The following is a 15765-nucleotide window of genomic DNA, read 5'->3' as shown; positions in this document are numbered from 1 at the left end:
CTTTATTTTTGCTATGTAACTACTGTAAAAAAATGTGTGTGTAACATGTAACAAAAAAAACCGCTGTAAAAACAAAGTTTGTTTTTGTCCTTCGAAGAGGGAGGGGGGAGGGCCCCCCCAACATACATTAAAGTACGATGTGGATGGAGTCGCATACACCACCCCTATCTAATGTCGAAACTTCTGGCAACATGGCGCACAGTGAAAAAATATATATATATGAATAATATAATTAGGATTGAATTGTGACACAGGGGTTCTCACATTTAAGCACTAGGTGTCAGTAAAGGTTTTCAGAGAAGTACAGCCTCTGTTTTCTCTCTCCCATTTTCCACACAGAAAAGCACAGCGCCCCTCACAGGAATGGAGGTGCACATTGCCGCTAAACCAAGCATCGCCATATTGATGTCCCAACAACGTCGAGAGGTAATACACATTAGCTTATTTACCTACGTGAGATGGCCATTTGTTTGAGTCAACTTTGCATGTATTGCATATAAGACAAATACACATAAAGCATACATAAGTATGTTTAGCTTACTACCATTAGCTATCAAGGTAGCCCACAGAATGTTAGCTAAGGCGTTGTCAGCCAGTTGCCTCGCTAATGCACTCCGTTGTCACTTTTGCTTCTGAAAACAAATTATTTTGTAGCTTGTGGTAGCTAGCAATCTTCAACGTTGTACGTCAGCTAATACTACCCAGCAATTCATGTTCGTGAATATAACTATAGCATACATTGCTTGTTAGTTAGCTAGCTAACCTAGTATTCCCATCCGGCTTTTGGTGCGGTGCAGTTCATCATGGAAGCTGCTAGCGCGAGCTAGTTAGCTACATGTGCAGGCCATGGCTCGTGCGTGTGTGACTGTCTCGAGGAGTTTCACCACAGATGATTAAACCGTGTGGGTCCCTGCCGGACACTGGTTATCCTAATGAAACTGCTTGTGCACCACAGATGTTTCTGGTCGGTTTCATCATACAGTGAATGATTTTCAGCATTGTGACACTTGACAGACCGTTACACAATACCATAGAAATAAAGCTCGTAACAGTGACAGGTTTTTGAGTCAAGTCAGAGAGGTTGAGTTGAGACTCGTTGGCCAAGTATTGTACTAAATCAATCACATTGTAACTTATGTCTTTCAACAGGGCATATGACAGTGGGAATCTTAGTGATGACTCTACTGAGCCCTGTGCCCCTGATTAGACTGGTTGGATGTCCTCCTTAACAACTACAACAATCAGGTTTGGTGATTTTAGCAAACTATTATCTTAGATAACTTTGACCAGTATAACTTTGACCAGTATGTCAGCGATTTCCAAAACACAGAATAAGCTTAGTCCTGTACTTCATTAATTTCATATAGCATACTTTTTAGTCCAAGACTGGTCTTAAATTGTGTCTGGAAACCTGCCCATATCATGATGGCTACCTGACTAAAATATGTAGCTAGCCAACATCTTGTTGTGTGTTTTATCCTGCAGCCTCGACCAAACCAACGTAGCATCAGCTCTGCAGCGACCCACCTGTCACCTGCAGCTTGGAGGAAACTCCAAGGTACCATTCACATGGTGATCAATCATTCACACGGTGATCAATCACACTGTCTTATAGGCCTACTGTGCCAAGTCAAGCGAGACAGCAGTCAAATACCTGATGCCAACAGTATGCCAAACAGAATGATTCATTAGTCTACATACTTTCAATCAGTCACGTAATTTTCCATCTATGGTTATATATATTTCTTATATATGGATCTCGTTGATATCGATTAGATAGGTTCAGAATTTATTAGAAACGGCACAGTTGACAAATATATGGCACATGGAAATCATCAGAGGGTGGTATTAGGGGATAGGTGGGTGGACTGGAGAGTAGCGAGTGGGGATTAGGGAGATAGGTGGGATGGACTGAGAGTAGCGGTGGGGGGATTAGGGAGATAGGTGGGATACTGAGAAGTAGCGGAGGGGTGGGATTAGGGAGATAGGTGGGATGGACTGAGAGTAGCGGAGGGGGGGATTAGGAGATAGGTGGGATGGACTGAGAGGAGGGGTGCGGTTAGGGAGATAGGTGGGATGGACTGAGAGTAGCTGAGGGTGGGTTAGGGATAGGTGGGATGGACTGAGAGTAGGAGGGTGGGGTTAGGGAGATAGGTGGGATGGACTGAGAGTAGTGGAGGGTGGGTTAGGGAGATAGGTGGGATGGACTGAGAGTGTGGAGGGGTGGGGTGGGGTGGGGGGGGTGGGGGAGTATGGAGATGCGGAGTGGAGTGGTTAGGAGTAGGGGGATGGACTGAGAGTAGCTGAGGGGGGGGATTAGGGAGATAGGCGGAGTGACTGAGAGTAGCTGAGGGGTGGGTTAGGGAGATAGGTGGGATGGACTGAGAGTAGCTGAGGGGTGCGGTTAGGGAGATAGGCGGGATGGACTGAAAGTAGCTGAGGGGTGCGGTTAGGGAGATAGGTGGGATGGGACTGAGAGTAGCTGAGGGGTGGGGTTAGGGAGATAGGTGGGATGGACTGAGAGTAGCGGAAGGGTGGGGTTAGGGAGATAGGTGGGATGGACTGAGAGTAGCTGAGGGGTGGAGGTTAGGGAGATAGGCGGGATGAACTGAGAGTAGCTGAGGTGGGATTAGGGAGATGGTGGGATGGATTGAGAGTAGCTGAGGGGTGGTTTAAAAGCTTATGTTATATAGTAGTTATGACTAAAACACAATTTTATATGTATAAGTACTATCTATCTAGATGTAATGTATATCAAATTATAACATTTTTTGCTATGTAACACTGTAAAAAAAATATTTGTAACCACAAAAGAAAAAGCTGTAAAAACAAAGTTTGTTTTTGTCCTCCGGGGGGGTGGAGGGGCCACAAAAAATGACATTAAAAGTGCGATGTGGATGTGGACTCACATACACCACCCCTATCATGTTTGTTTTTATTATAATAAGTGGTCTGTTTTCTATGTCCAGGTGATCCAGAGAACATCCTGTGTATAATATGTCCAGCTCTGTCACAAGCCGCTCTCGAGTTTACCCTGATGTGAACACACAGGCCTCGGGAGTACTGGGACTACGAGTCCCATGTGGTGGAATGGGGTACGTAGTGCGTGTGTGGTTCAAAAGCTGAACACATTGTTTTCTGTTGCATGTTCTGGTATGTGTGGTAGATTCTAGTTGGTGTTACCTAGCTGAAATTGTCAAGCCATCACATTGCTTGCCACTTCTCTGACTATGTAGGAACCAAGATGACTACCAGCTGGTGCGCAAACTAGGACGAGGCAAATACAGTGAGGTGTTTGAAGCCATAAATATCACCAACAATGAGAAGGTTGTTGTCAAAATACTCAAGGTTGGTACCATTTTAATTGATTTTAGTATTGGCATTTTATCCCCTAACTCAAATTTTGCTCCTCGCCAAAGAGACGTACTGTATGAAGTCCTGATGGTATTTTGTTATGTTTGTCAATAGCCAGTCAAAAAGAAGAAAATAAAGAGGGAAATCAAGATTCTGGAGAACTTGCGAGGCGGTCCCAACATCATCTCRCTTTTAGACATMGTCAAGGATCCTGTGGTGAGTAGAGCTCATGATCCTAATTTCTATAAGTCTGTCTTAGTAAAGTGTAAATCATAACACAACCATATGCTCGTTTTATTTGTGCCTTTTGTACAATGGCTGTTGCTCAATCACTAAGCAGAAACATTGTGGTTCATATTCAGCTACCTCCATCCAGAGTTTCCTCTAGGATTTCTTTCAGCAGCTGTGGCAAAGTTAGCGGGGCGTGGCCAATGCCGCCGTTTTAGAGGCCCTCTTAGCCGCAGAGATAAAATGTTGCTGTTTTAAATAGGGATGCACGCTATATCAGTGAACATATCGGAATCGGCCAATATTAGCTAAAAATGCCAACACCGGTATCGGCCCGATGTCTAGTTTAAAGCCGATGTTAAAAACCGATGCCAAAGCTACCGTGCATACCTATATAACGTAGGTACATGACGTAATGACGCCGYGTAAAATGTTGTGCTACACGTGTAACACAGCATTCCTAACCTAGCCCACCGTGTCTGCTGTGTGGATTGAGCAGTCAACAAGTCGAGCGGTCATATGAAAGAGTAAGAACATTTCAGCGAGACAACTCAAACGCAAAATCCATTAAAGCCAAGATAATGGAATTCATTGCCCTTGACAATCAACCGTTCTCTGTCGTGGGTGATGTTGGCTTTCACCGACTGGTCGAGCACCGGTACATACTTCCAGTTGCTCTATTTTTCAGATGTTGCCCTACCGGAGTTACACAGTAATAGCGCCACTGCTATTAGCTTCACGACATACATACTATGGAATGCCGTTTGGGTGTGTGCGTGTCAAAAAAGATACAGTAGCACTGTCAAAGCTGTACAAAAAAAGTCTGCAAACACCAGCCACGAAGATGTGTTTACAATACTGTGTGTGGTAATAAAGCATAATTTGTTCAACCGCAACTTTCTGGGGTAGCTAGCTTTAGCTTGGTACTAGCTAGCACCAATACAACCAGCCTGAAAACAATGTTCCAGTAGAAACTGCAGTCACTTTCATTATTCTTAGCAATGATTTAGGAATCCTTGTGAGTAAGTATTAGCTAGGTTGCCACTTGTTGTTCGCCTATTGAAATTGAACTTCAGTTCATGAAAATAAATAGCTAGCGTACTTAACCTGTTGCCCAAAGCTAACGTTATAAGCAGCCAGCTAGCTTCATCTGGCTAGTGAGGCTTGACCGGACGGCTTATGTGTTGTGAAGCTAGCCACAATAAGGATTAGGCACAATAGTGGAGTTTGCGCTTTGCCTTCAAAATAAAGTAATCATTGACTGTGATGCAAATGAATACAAATAGAATTGCCATACTTTATTTTGAAGGCTAACCACAAAGTCACTATTGTGGCTAATCCTTATTGTGGCTAGCTTCACATAGATGGGTCTGACCAACATTAATCAAATAACCCTAATTTATCAGACAGTTCTTATTTTAGATGATGACACGTAGCTATATGTTAGCTAGCTAACGGTAGCTACTGAAACAGATGATGTCGTTTTGCTATGTTTTTTGGGAACAGTTACATTGTTTGCATCCATAAGCTAGCTAGCTTTTTTTTTTCATGACCAGCACCACGAGACAACTTTACCAGCTTCATAGCATACGTATTGATGAATCGTTGTGACATGAAATACGAGTGATAGTGTAATAACTACGTTATTGAACGTGTTAAATTATTATTTGACTTGCAGTCATATTCAGGTCCTGATTGGTCAACAAGCTTATTTGACACGCAAGACAAAACGGCAAGGAAATATCGGTATCGCCAAAAATGTCATATTGATGCATACGTATTAAAGCTAATTTCTGCAATTCTACATATTTGTCATTGGGCGGAGAGAACAATTGTAGTTTTAAGAATTTCCTGCAATCAACACATTTTGGAACGGCTGTGAGAAGATGTGCGTATTAAAGCGTAATTTCCTGCATTCTACAGTATGTTTGATCATGGCGAGAGAACAATACGAGTTTTAAGCAAATTTCCTGCATTCAACATTTGGAAACGTGCTTGAAAGATGTGCAGTATTAAAGCTAATTTCCTGCAATTCTACATATTTTGTCATTGGGCGGAGAGAACAATTGCAGTTTTAAAGCAAATTTCCTGCAATTCAACACATTTTGGAACGCTGTGAGAAGATGTGCAGTTTTAAAGCTAATTTCCTGTAATTCTACACATTTTGCCATGGCCTATGTCTTGTCTCATGCTATCTGAGATACTCAAATATTATAGAAAATCAATGCCATGACATTTTTTTTGAATTTTTTTATTCTCCCTGACTGTCTAGTTTTTATTTGGTGGTTGTTAGTTGTCAATTCTTATTTTAAATATAGCGCTTTTCTACTTTATACCTGGTTTTAATCATTTGAGTTTACATTGAAACATACTATTCCATCCCGATTCTTCTTCTTCTTTTTTTCAAATGTATTTTTTGTGTTTCTGGTTCAGTGATGTATTGTAGTTGTGTAGTTCCTCATGCTTTTCTTATGTCTTTCTCAGTCTCGAACTCCCGCGCTGGTTTTTGAGCATGTAAACAACACTGATTTCAAGGTGAGGAGAGAGACCATGTTCATCTGTCTGGACAGAATTCTAATTACGTTACATTCTGAACCAATGTCCAGACCTCTCATTTTGATAGATTTTTTTTCTCTGTATTTCAGCAACTGTATCAAACCTTATCAGACTTCGACATACGGTTCTACATGTTTGAAATCTTGAAGGTGAGGGATGGTTTCAAAAAACAAATAAACACCTCACTGCACAACGCCTCTCCCCATGGTGACCTACTTGTTGTGTGTTTGTACTGACGTATGTGTAACTGATAGATGCACACACACCACATGTTAATGTTTTTAAATGTATGTATTTTGTCTGTGGTTTTAGTCGGACCCCAGTAAGACAAACTGTCTCCATTGACGTCCACTAATGGGGATCCTAATAAATCATATCAAATCTCAGATGCCAATGATACATCTGGCATTTAGACTACTGTTAGTTTAAACCGTGACCTAATTGTTTCTTCTCAGGCTTGACTACTGTCACAGTATGGGGATCATGCACAGAGATGTCAAGCCACACAATGTGATGATTGATCATGAACACAGAAAGGTATGGATTCAGTCTCCTACTTTCATTCATTCTGTTACTATAGCTTGGATCTACATAATTAACCAGCCCACTTTGTTAGACGTTTTGTTTCCTTATTGTAAAGCGTCTTTGGGTTAGAAAAGCTCTATATAAGACCTGTGTATTAATAATGTTATATCATAGAACTAGAACTCAGAATTAGAAATTAGAACTCAGAATTAGAAATTAGAACTCAGAATTAGGAATTAGACTTATTATTAATCTAAAAAACACAAGCAATAATGACCTCTCTTGTAGCTCCGCCGATCGACTGGGGCTTGCAGCAGTTCTACCACCCTAACCAGGATACAATGTGAGAGTGGCCTCGCGCTACTTCAAAGGACCTGAGCTGCTGGTAGACTACCAGGTGAGACCACTCAATACAGTCTACAAGACTAGTTATAAACATGAAACTAACTAGTCTAGTTGGCCACAATCTATAGTAGCATGTTGTTAATGTAGTTATAGTAATGTAGGTGTAAGTTGGTATAGTAATGTAGTCATGGTTGTTTTAAGCACAGCTCTCACTCTCTCCCCCTCTCTCTTTATTTCAGATGTATGACTACAGTTTAGACATGTGAGTTTGGGCTGTATGTTGGCCAGCATGATCTTCAGGAAGGAGCCTTTCTTCCACGGACACGACAACTACGACCAGGTACAATTGTCTCTCGGTGCTGATCACATTGTCTTGATATTGAATCCTGATGCACCAGTCTCTACTACAACAGCACGGATTTGAGCTATCAAGTGGATGTCTTGTTGCTCTCTTAGTTGACTGCCAGTTGAATTGCAACTTTCTGTAGGATTGTAAGTATTTTGGTTGTGTTTTGGTTTGTCTACACCAGGTGAGAAGAATTGAGTCTCAATGCTGATGAACAACTCTCAAACAATGTGTTGTCATGATGAGACTACAGTCTGTACAACAAGGCTGATGAACAACTCTCAAACAATGTTGATCATGATGAGACTACAGTCTGTACAACAAGGCTGATGAACAACTCTCAAACAATGTGTTGATCATGATGAGACTACGGTCTGTACAACAAGGCTGATGAACAACTCTCAAACAATGTGTTGATCATGATGAGACTACAGTCTGTACAACAAGGCTGATGAACAACTCTCAAACAATGTGTTGATCATGATGAGACTACAGTCTGTACAACAAGGCTGATGAACAACTCTCAAACAGTGTGTTGATCATGATGAGACTACAGTCTGTACAACAAGGCTGATGGTTGATATTTATTGCATTAACTTCTAGCCCTCTTACTTGACTGCCAGTTGAATTCCAGATTTAGGCCTTAGGCTTTTGTTTTAGTTTGTCTTCCCTGTAAAAGGTTGTGTTTGTGTTTTCCAGCTCGTACGGATTGCTAAAGTCCTTGGCACAGAGGACTTGTATGACTACATCGACAAGTACAACATTGAACTAGACCCACGGTTTAATGACATTCTGGGCAGGTAAGAATATCCAACATTTCATCGTCAGATTACTTCAACAGAACTGGGCTTCAGAATGTATTACCAAATGGTCCAAATACACAATGTGAATGTCAATTTATACCTGACCCCTGCCTTGAGTAATTCAGGTTAATAATGCCCAATATATTGACCCATAGAAACAGAAAGAGTTGAACGGCGAAAGCCCCTCAGACATGACAATTTGAGTAGTCATGGGTACAGTCAATTTGGTCACTAGTCTCTTTCCATCTATTGATATGACTTGTTCCTATTTTTTTTGTCTCCTTTTCCCCCAAACTTCTTTGTAAAGTGTATTGAGAGAATGTTTTTTGTGAATCTACACTCTGAATGAATGTTGACTTGATTTAATGTATTGACCTCTCTCCTGGTCCATTCTCCAGACACTCCCGTAAGAGGTGGGAGAGGTTTGTGCACAGTGAGAACCAGCACCTGGTGAGCACCGAGGCACTGGACTTCCTGGACAAGCTGCTGCGTTACGACCACAACGCTCGCCTCACGGCCCGGGAGGCCATGGAACACCCATACTTCTGTGAGTTTCCCCTCCGCCTCCACTCAGACTTCTAGATATAGGCCTGCTGCATATGACGCCTAACTGAATGTTTCAGTGCTAGAACCCTCGCTTGATCTTAAGATTATGGTGCTAAATTATGCCTCAATACAATACACTTTCTTTTTTTTTAAGTACTTGTTGTTAAAAAAGAAGGTTCATATTCAGTGGATTCTCATGCAGCCATTGAACACATTGAAGCAGAAGGCTTTTTAACAGATATTTACAGTTTCTTCAGAGGAGTTCATGTGACTACAGTATACATTTGACATTTTAGCCCTTTAGCAGATGCTCTTATCCACAGCGACTTACAATTAGRGCATTKATCTTAAGATAGTTTGGTGAGACAACAATACATCACAATCATATCAAGTACACTTTCCCTCAAAGTATGGGTGGGAGGGCCAATAGACCAGAGGTGGTGGAACGGAGGGCTCAGGTTGGGATGTAGGGTTTTCAAATAAGCCTGATGGTAGGGAGGGACAGTTCCTCTTGCTGCTGCGTAGGCAAGCATCAGGGTCTTGGAGATGATGCCAGCTTCGACTGGAAGCAGTGGCGTGTGCGGAGGAACCGGGTGACATGGGATAACTAGGTCAGAGATGACACGCTCAAGTGTTTTGGGGAAAAAAGAAAGAAGGCATACCGGTCTGTTCTTGACGTCAGAGAGTTTGAGTGTTGGAATCATAGCTGTTGGTGGATTGGGTTAATGAGTGTTGGTATCATAGCTGTTGGTGGATTGGGTTAATGAGTGTTGGTATCATAGCTGTGGTGGATTGGGTTAATGAGTGTTGGTATCATAGCTGTGGTGGATTGGGTTAATGAGTGTTGGTATATAGCTGTCGGTGGATTGGGTTAATGAGTGTTGGTATCATAGCTGTTGGTGGATTGGGTTAATGAGTGTTGGTATCATAGCTGTGGTGGATTGGGTTAATGAGTGTTGGTATCATAGCTGTCGTGGATTGGGTTAATGAGTGTTGGTATCATAGCTGTTGGTGGATTGGGTTAATGAGTGTTGGTATCATAGCTGTGGGGATTGGGTTAATGAGTGTTGGTATCATAGCTGTCGTGGATTGGGTTAATGAGTGTTGGTATCATAGCTGTTGGTGATGGGTTAATGAGTGTTGGTATCTAGCTGTCGGTGGATGGGTTAATGAGTGTTGGTATCATAGCTGTCGTGGATTGGGTTAATGAGTGTTGGTATCATAGCTGTTGGTGATTGGGTTAATGAGTGTTGGTATCGTAGCTGTTGGTGGATTGGGTTAATGAGTGTTGGTATCATAGCTGTCGGTGGATTGGGTTAATGAGTGTTGGTATCGTAGCTGTTGGTGGATTGGGTTAATGAGTGTTGGTATCGTAGCTTTGGTGGATTGGGTTAATGAGTGTTGGTATCTAGCTGTCGGTGGATGGGTTAATGAGTGTTGGTATCGTAGCTGCGTGGATTGGTTAATGAGTGTTGGTATCATAGCTGTTGGTGGATTGGGTTAATGAGTGTTGGTATCATAGCTGTCGGTGGATTGGGTTAATGAGGTTGGTAATAGCTGTTGTGGATTGGGTTAATGATGTTGGTAATAGTGTGGTGGATTGGTTAATGAGTGTTGGTATCATAGCTGTCGGTGTTGGGTTAATGAGTGTGGATCATAGCTGTAGTGGATTGGGTTAATGAGTGTTGGTATCATAAGCTGTTGGTGGATTGGGTTAATGAGTGTTGGTATTATAGCTGTTGGTGGATTGGGTTAATGAGTGTTGTATCATAGCTGTTGGTGGATTGGGTTAATGAGTGTTGGTATCATAGCTGTTGGTGGATTGGGTTAATGAGTGTTGGTATCATAGCTGTTGGTGATTGGGTTAATGAGTGTTGGTATCATAGCTGTTGGTGGATTGGGTTAATGAGTGTTGGTATCATAGCTGTGGTGGATTGGGTTAATGAGTGTTGGTATCATAGCTGTCGTGGATTGGGTTAATGAGTGTTGGTATCATAGCTGTCGTGGATTGGGTTAATGAGTGTTGGTATCATAGCTGTCGTGGATTGGGTTAATGAGTGTTGGTATCATAGCTGTCGTGGATTGGGTTAATGAGTGTTGGTATCATAGCTGTCGTGGATTGGGTTAATGAGTGTTGGTATCATAGCTGTGGGTGGATTGGGTTAATGAGTGTTGGTATCATAGCTGTGGTGGATTGGGTTAATGAGTGTTGGTATCATAGCTGTGGTGGATTGGGTTAATGAGTGTTGGTATCATAGTTGTTGGTGATTGGGTTAATGAGTGTTGGTATCATAGCGTCGTGGATTGGGTTAATGAGTGTTGGTATCATAGCTGTTGGTGGATTGGGTTAATGAGTGTTGGTATTATAGCTGTGGTGGATTGGGTTAATGAGTGTTGGTATCATAGTGTCAGTGGATGGTTAATGAGTGTTGGTATCATAGCTGTCGGTGGATTGTGTAATGAGTGTTGGTATCATAGCTGTTGGTGGATTGGGTTAATGAGTGTTGGTATCATAGCTGTTGGTGGATTGGGTTATGAGTGTGGTATCATAGCTGTCGTGGATTGTGTTAATGAGTGTTGGTATCATAGCTGTTGGTGGATTGGTTAATGAGTGTTGGTATCATAGCTGTGGTGGATTGGTTAATGAGTGTTGGTATCATAGTTGTTGGTGGATTGGGTTAATGAGTGTTGGTATCATAGCCGTCGGGATTGGGTTAAGAGTGTTGGTATCATAGCTGTTGGTGGATTGGGTTAATGAGTGTTGGTATTATAGCTGTTGGTGGATTGGGTTAATGATGTTGGTATCATAGCTGTCAGTGGATTGGTTTATGAGTGTTGGTATCATAGCTGTCGGTGGATTGTGTTAATGAGTGTTGGTATCATAGCTGTTGGTGGATTGGGTTAATGAGTGTTGGTATCATAGCTGTTGGTGGATTGGGTTAATGAGTGTTGGTATCAGTTGTCGGTGGAGTGTGTTAATGAGTGTTGGTATCATAGCTGTTGTGGATTGGGTTAAGAGTGTTGGTATCATAGCTGTTGGTGGATTGTGTTAATGAGTGTTGGTATCATAGCTGTCGTGGATTGGGTTAATGAGTGTTGGTATCATAGCTGTCGGTGGATTGTGTTAATGAGTGTTGGTATCATAGCTGTTGGTGGATTGGGTTAAGAGTGTTGGTATCATAGGTGGTGGATTGGGTTAATGAGTGTTGTATCATAGCTGTGGTGGATTGGGTTAATGAGTGTTGGTATCATAGCTGTCGTGGATTGGTTAATGAGTGTTGGTATCATAGCTGTTGGTGGATTGGGTTAATGAGTGTTGGTATCATAGCTGTCGTGGATTGGGTAAATGAGTGTTGGTATCTAGCTGTGGTGGATTGGGTTAATGAGTGTTGGTATCGTAGCTGTCGTGGATTGGGTTAATGAGTGTTGGTACTGTAGTTGTGGTGGATTGGGTTAATGAGTGTTGGTATCAGTAGTTGTTGGTGGATTGGGTTAATGAGTTGTTGGTATTATAGCTGTTGGTGGATTGGGTTAATGAGTGTTGGTATCATAGCTGTCGTGGATTGGGTTAATGAGTGTTGGTATCATAGCTGTTGGTGGATTGGGTTAATGATGTTGGTATCATAGCTGTCAGTGGATTGGGTTAATGAGTGTTGGTATCATAGCTGTCGGTGGATTGGGTGTTAATGAGTGTTGGTATCATAGCTGTTGGTGGATTGGGTTAATGAGTGTTGGTATCATAGCTGTTGGTGGATTGGGTTAATGAGTGTTGGTATCATAGCTGTCGGTGGATTGGTTAATGAGTGTTGGTATCATAGCTGTTGGTGGATTGGGTTAATGAGTGTTGGTATCATAGCTGTGGTGGATTGGGTTAATGAGTGTTGGTATCATAGTTGTTGGTGGATTGGGTTAATGAGTGTTGGTATCATAGCGTGTGGATTGGGTTAATGAGTGTTGGTATCATAGCTGTTGGTGGATTGGGTTATGAGGTGTTGGTATCATAGCTGTTGGTGGATTGGGTTAATGAGTGTTGGTATCATAGCTGTCAGTGGATTGGGTTAATGAGTGTTGGTATCATAGCTGTCGGTGGATTGTGTAATGAGTGTTGGTATCATAGCTGTTGGTGGATTGGTTAATGAGTGTGGTATCATAGCTGTTGGTGGATTGGGTTAATGAGTGTTGTATCATAGCTGCGGTGGATTGGTTAAGGAGTGTTGGTATCATAGCTGTTGGTGGATTGGGTTAATGAGTGTTGGTATCATAGCTGTTGGTGATTGGGTTAATGAGTGTTGGTATCATAGCTGTCAGTGGATTGGGTTAATGAGTGTTGGTATCATAGCTGTCGGTGGATTGTGTTAATGATGTTGGTATCATAGCTGTTGGTGGATTGGGTTAATGAGTGTTGGTATCATAGCTGTGGTGGATTGGGTTAATGAGTGTTGGTATCATAGCTGTGGTGGATTGGGTTAATGAGTGTTGGTATCATAGCTGTCGTGGATTGGTAAATGAGTGTTGGTATCATAGCTGTGGTGGATTGGGTTAATGAGTGTTGGTATCATAGCTGTCGTGGATTGGGTTAATGAGTGTTGGTATCATAGCTGTGGTGGATTGGGTTAATGAGTGTTGGTATCGTAGCTGTCGGTGATTGGGTTATGAGTGTTGGTATCGTAGTTGTTGGGATTGGGTTAATGAGTGTTGGTATCGTAGTTGTTGGTGGATTGGTGTTAATGAGTTGTTGTATTATAGCTGTTGGTGGTTGGGTTAATGAGTGTTGGTATCATAGCTGTCGTGGATTGGGTTAATGAGTGTTGGTATCATGCTGTTGGTGGATTGGTTAATGAGTGTTGGTATCATAGCTGTCGTGGATTGGGTTAATGAGTGTTGGTATCATAGCTTCGGTGGATTGGGTTAATGAGTGTTGGTATCGTAGTGTCGTGGATTGGTTAATGAGTGTTGGTATCGTAGCTGTCTGTGGATTGTGTTAATGAGTGTTGATTTAGAAGATATCTGATTGTCTCTCTCTGATGCCAGACCCCGTTGTTAAAGATCAGGGAAGGGGCAGCACTCCTGGAGGAAATGGTTACCAGCTCCACTCCAGTCAGCTCTTCCAGTATGATGGCAGGTAAGTCACCAACACTGCATTCTGAGTTCTGTAGGGCTTTGGTCAAAATTAGTGCACTATTTAGGGTATAGGGTGCCATTGGGCCCTATCGAAAGTAGTGCACTATTTAGGGTATAGGGTCCCTGGGAAGATGTGCTGTTATCGTTACACTTTTGTATATTGATTGAATGGTTTCCCAACACCACTGTTTTATTTGTGATCTGTGGTGAGTACTCCTGACTAGGGCTGTTGCAGTGACCATATTACCGGCAGTCAAATTCCACATGACTGTTTAGTCACAGTAATTAGACTTCTCTCCAAGCTCTAATGCTGCTGCTGGTCATTAGTAGCCTACTAAATTTGCTAACTGCCTGGTACTCAGCACTCTATTGTCCTCTAATTACTCTGACATCAATGCAAATGTAAATCGAAAATCTAATCAAGCACTTCATGGGAGCCCATGAGCCTCATGTTGCGCAACATTTCTAATGGGCTATGCAATTGTGCGAGGAAAACAGAGTGATGGCCTCTACTAAACAGAGGAGGATCCCGTCAGCTTTCTATAAAAATTAATCAGCATACACTATAAATAATGCCACGGAAATTCTAAGCAAATCTTGTCTGCTAAATGAACTAGTGTAGCCAAGCCATTTGGACCTAACATAAGAGCAACTCAGAGTATGCTATTCTCTTCTTCTTAAGAAATAGACTACATTTTTCTTCATATCATGTTTCTTTAGACCTGTCTAAAATAATAAACGATTTATTGTGATGGTGTAGGCTATATTTATTAGACTTTTTACAATGTAAATGTTCTAAGGTCTGCATCAGTGGCTGAAGGCTATGTGTGGAAGCCAGGAGATGCTAAATGTGTTTGTTAATTAACGGTAAATTACCGTGAGACCAACAGTTTTTTGCTTGACAATCGCCTGCTGATGACATTTTGTGACCGCCACAGCCCTACTCCTGACCATAGATCACACTGCTCTCTTCTTTTACTTCCTGTCAATAAGTGTACTGACAGTAGGAGTCATTGGTGAGAATGTGTCCACTATCTCTTCTAGGTATCACCTCCACAAAGGCACTGGCTAACAACACTGGATACCCTGTCATTTCTGCCCCAACACTCTGGCCCCACAAGTCCCAGCGGCCGGGCACAGCCCTGAAAACCTCACCACCCTCCTCCCAGCGCCCGCCGTGGCACAGCCCTGAAACCTCCCTCCTCCCATCAGCCACCGGGGCACAGCCCTGAAACCTCTCACCTTCCTCCTCCCATCAGCCACCGGAGCACAGGCCCTGAAACCTCCACCTCCTCCTCCCATCAGCCACCACCTCCCATCAGCCACCGGGGCACAGCCCTGAAACCCACCACCACTCATGGGACTCCTCACCTATGTTTGTGTGGGCCGTGGTTCGGTTCAGCCCACCCCACTCTCTACTATGTGTTGGCCTGGCCGTGGGTTTCCTTTTTATACGTTGAGAAGAATGACGGAGAAAATATGTTGAAAACTGCTTTTCCTGTTCAGTTATATTTTGAGATCTGGACTTGACATTTTTTATTGTCGCACCTGTCTGGATGATTGGTCTAGGAATTCTAATACAATGTAGACATGATGATGAAGAAGAAGAGAATGGATAATAACATTTATTTTGTATGTCCAAAATATACAGTCTAGCTTGAAACAGTTTGTTTGGGGATTCCTGCTGTTGCAATACACTGAACCTGTAGACAACTTCACAAAACGAGACAGATTTCTCTGATGTAGCCCCCACTTGGCAGTGCTGGATAGTTGCTCACACACTACTGAGTGCAGGAGTTACCGGTGTTTTGAAGTTGTTAGAAGCTATCGACTTGGATTGGACATCTGTAGATACTCTAAGTAACTGTTAGGTTGCATGCACCAAATGCTGACTATCACAGGGTCAATAGTTTTGCCAATTTGGTGTTACTTTCACTTCTG

The 15765-nt window shown here is 42.4% G+C and overlaps 1 pseudogene; it reads left to right on the top strand.

Annotated features, from left to right (window-relative positions):
- Positions 1-2973: 2973 nt before the first annotated feature.
- Positions 2974-15152, top strand: LOC112073007 (casein kinase II subunit alpha-like; annotated as a pseudogene).
- Positions 15153-15765: the final 613 nt, after the last annotated feature.

Source organism: Salvelinus sp. IW2-2015, unplaced genomic scaffold, assembly GCF_002910315.2.
Source record: "Salvelinus sp. IW2-2015 unplaced genomic scaffold, ASM291031v2 Un_scaffold2120, whole genome shotgun sequence".
Classification (NCBI taxonomy): domain Eukaryota; kingdom Metazoa; phylum Chordata; class Actinopteri; order Salmoniformes; family Salmonidae; genus Salvelinus; species Salvelinus sp. IW2-2015.
Note: the sequence above shows the minus strand (reverse complement) of the source record. Positions and strands in the feature narration are given on the sequence as shown.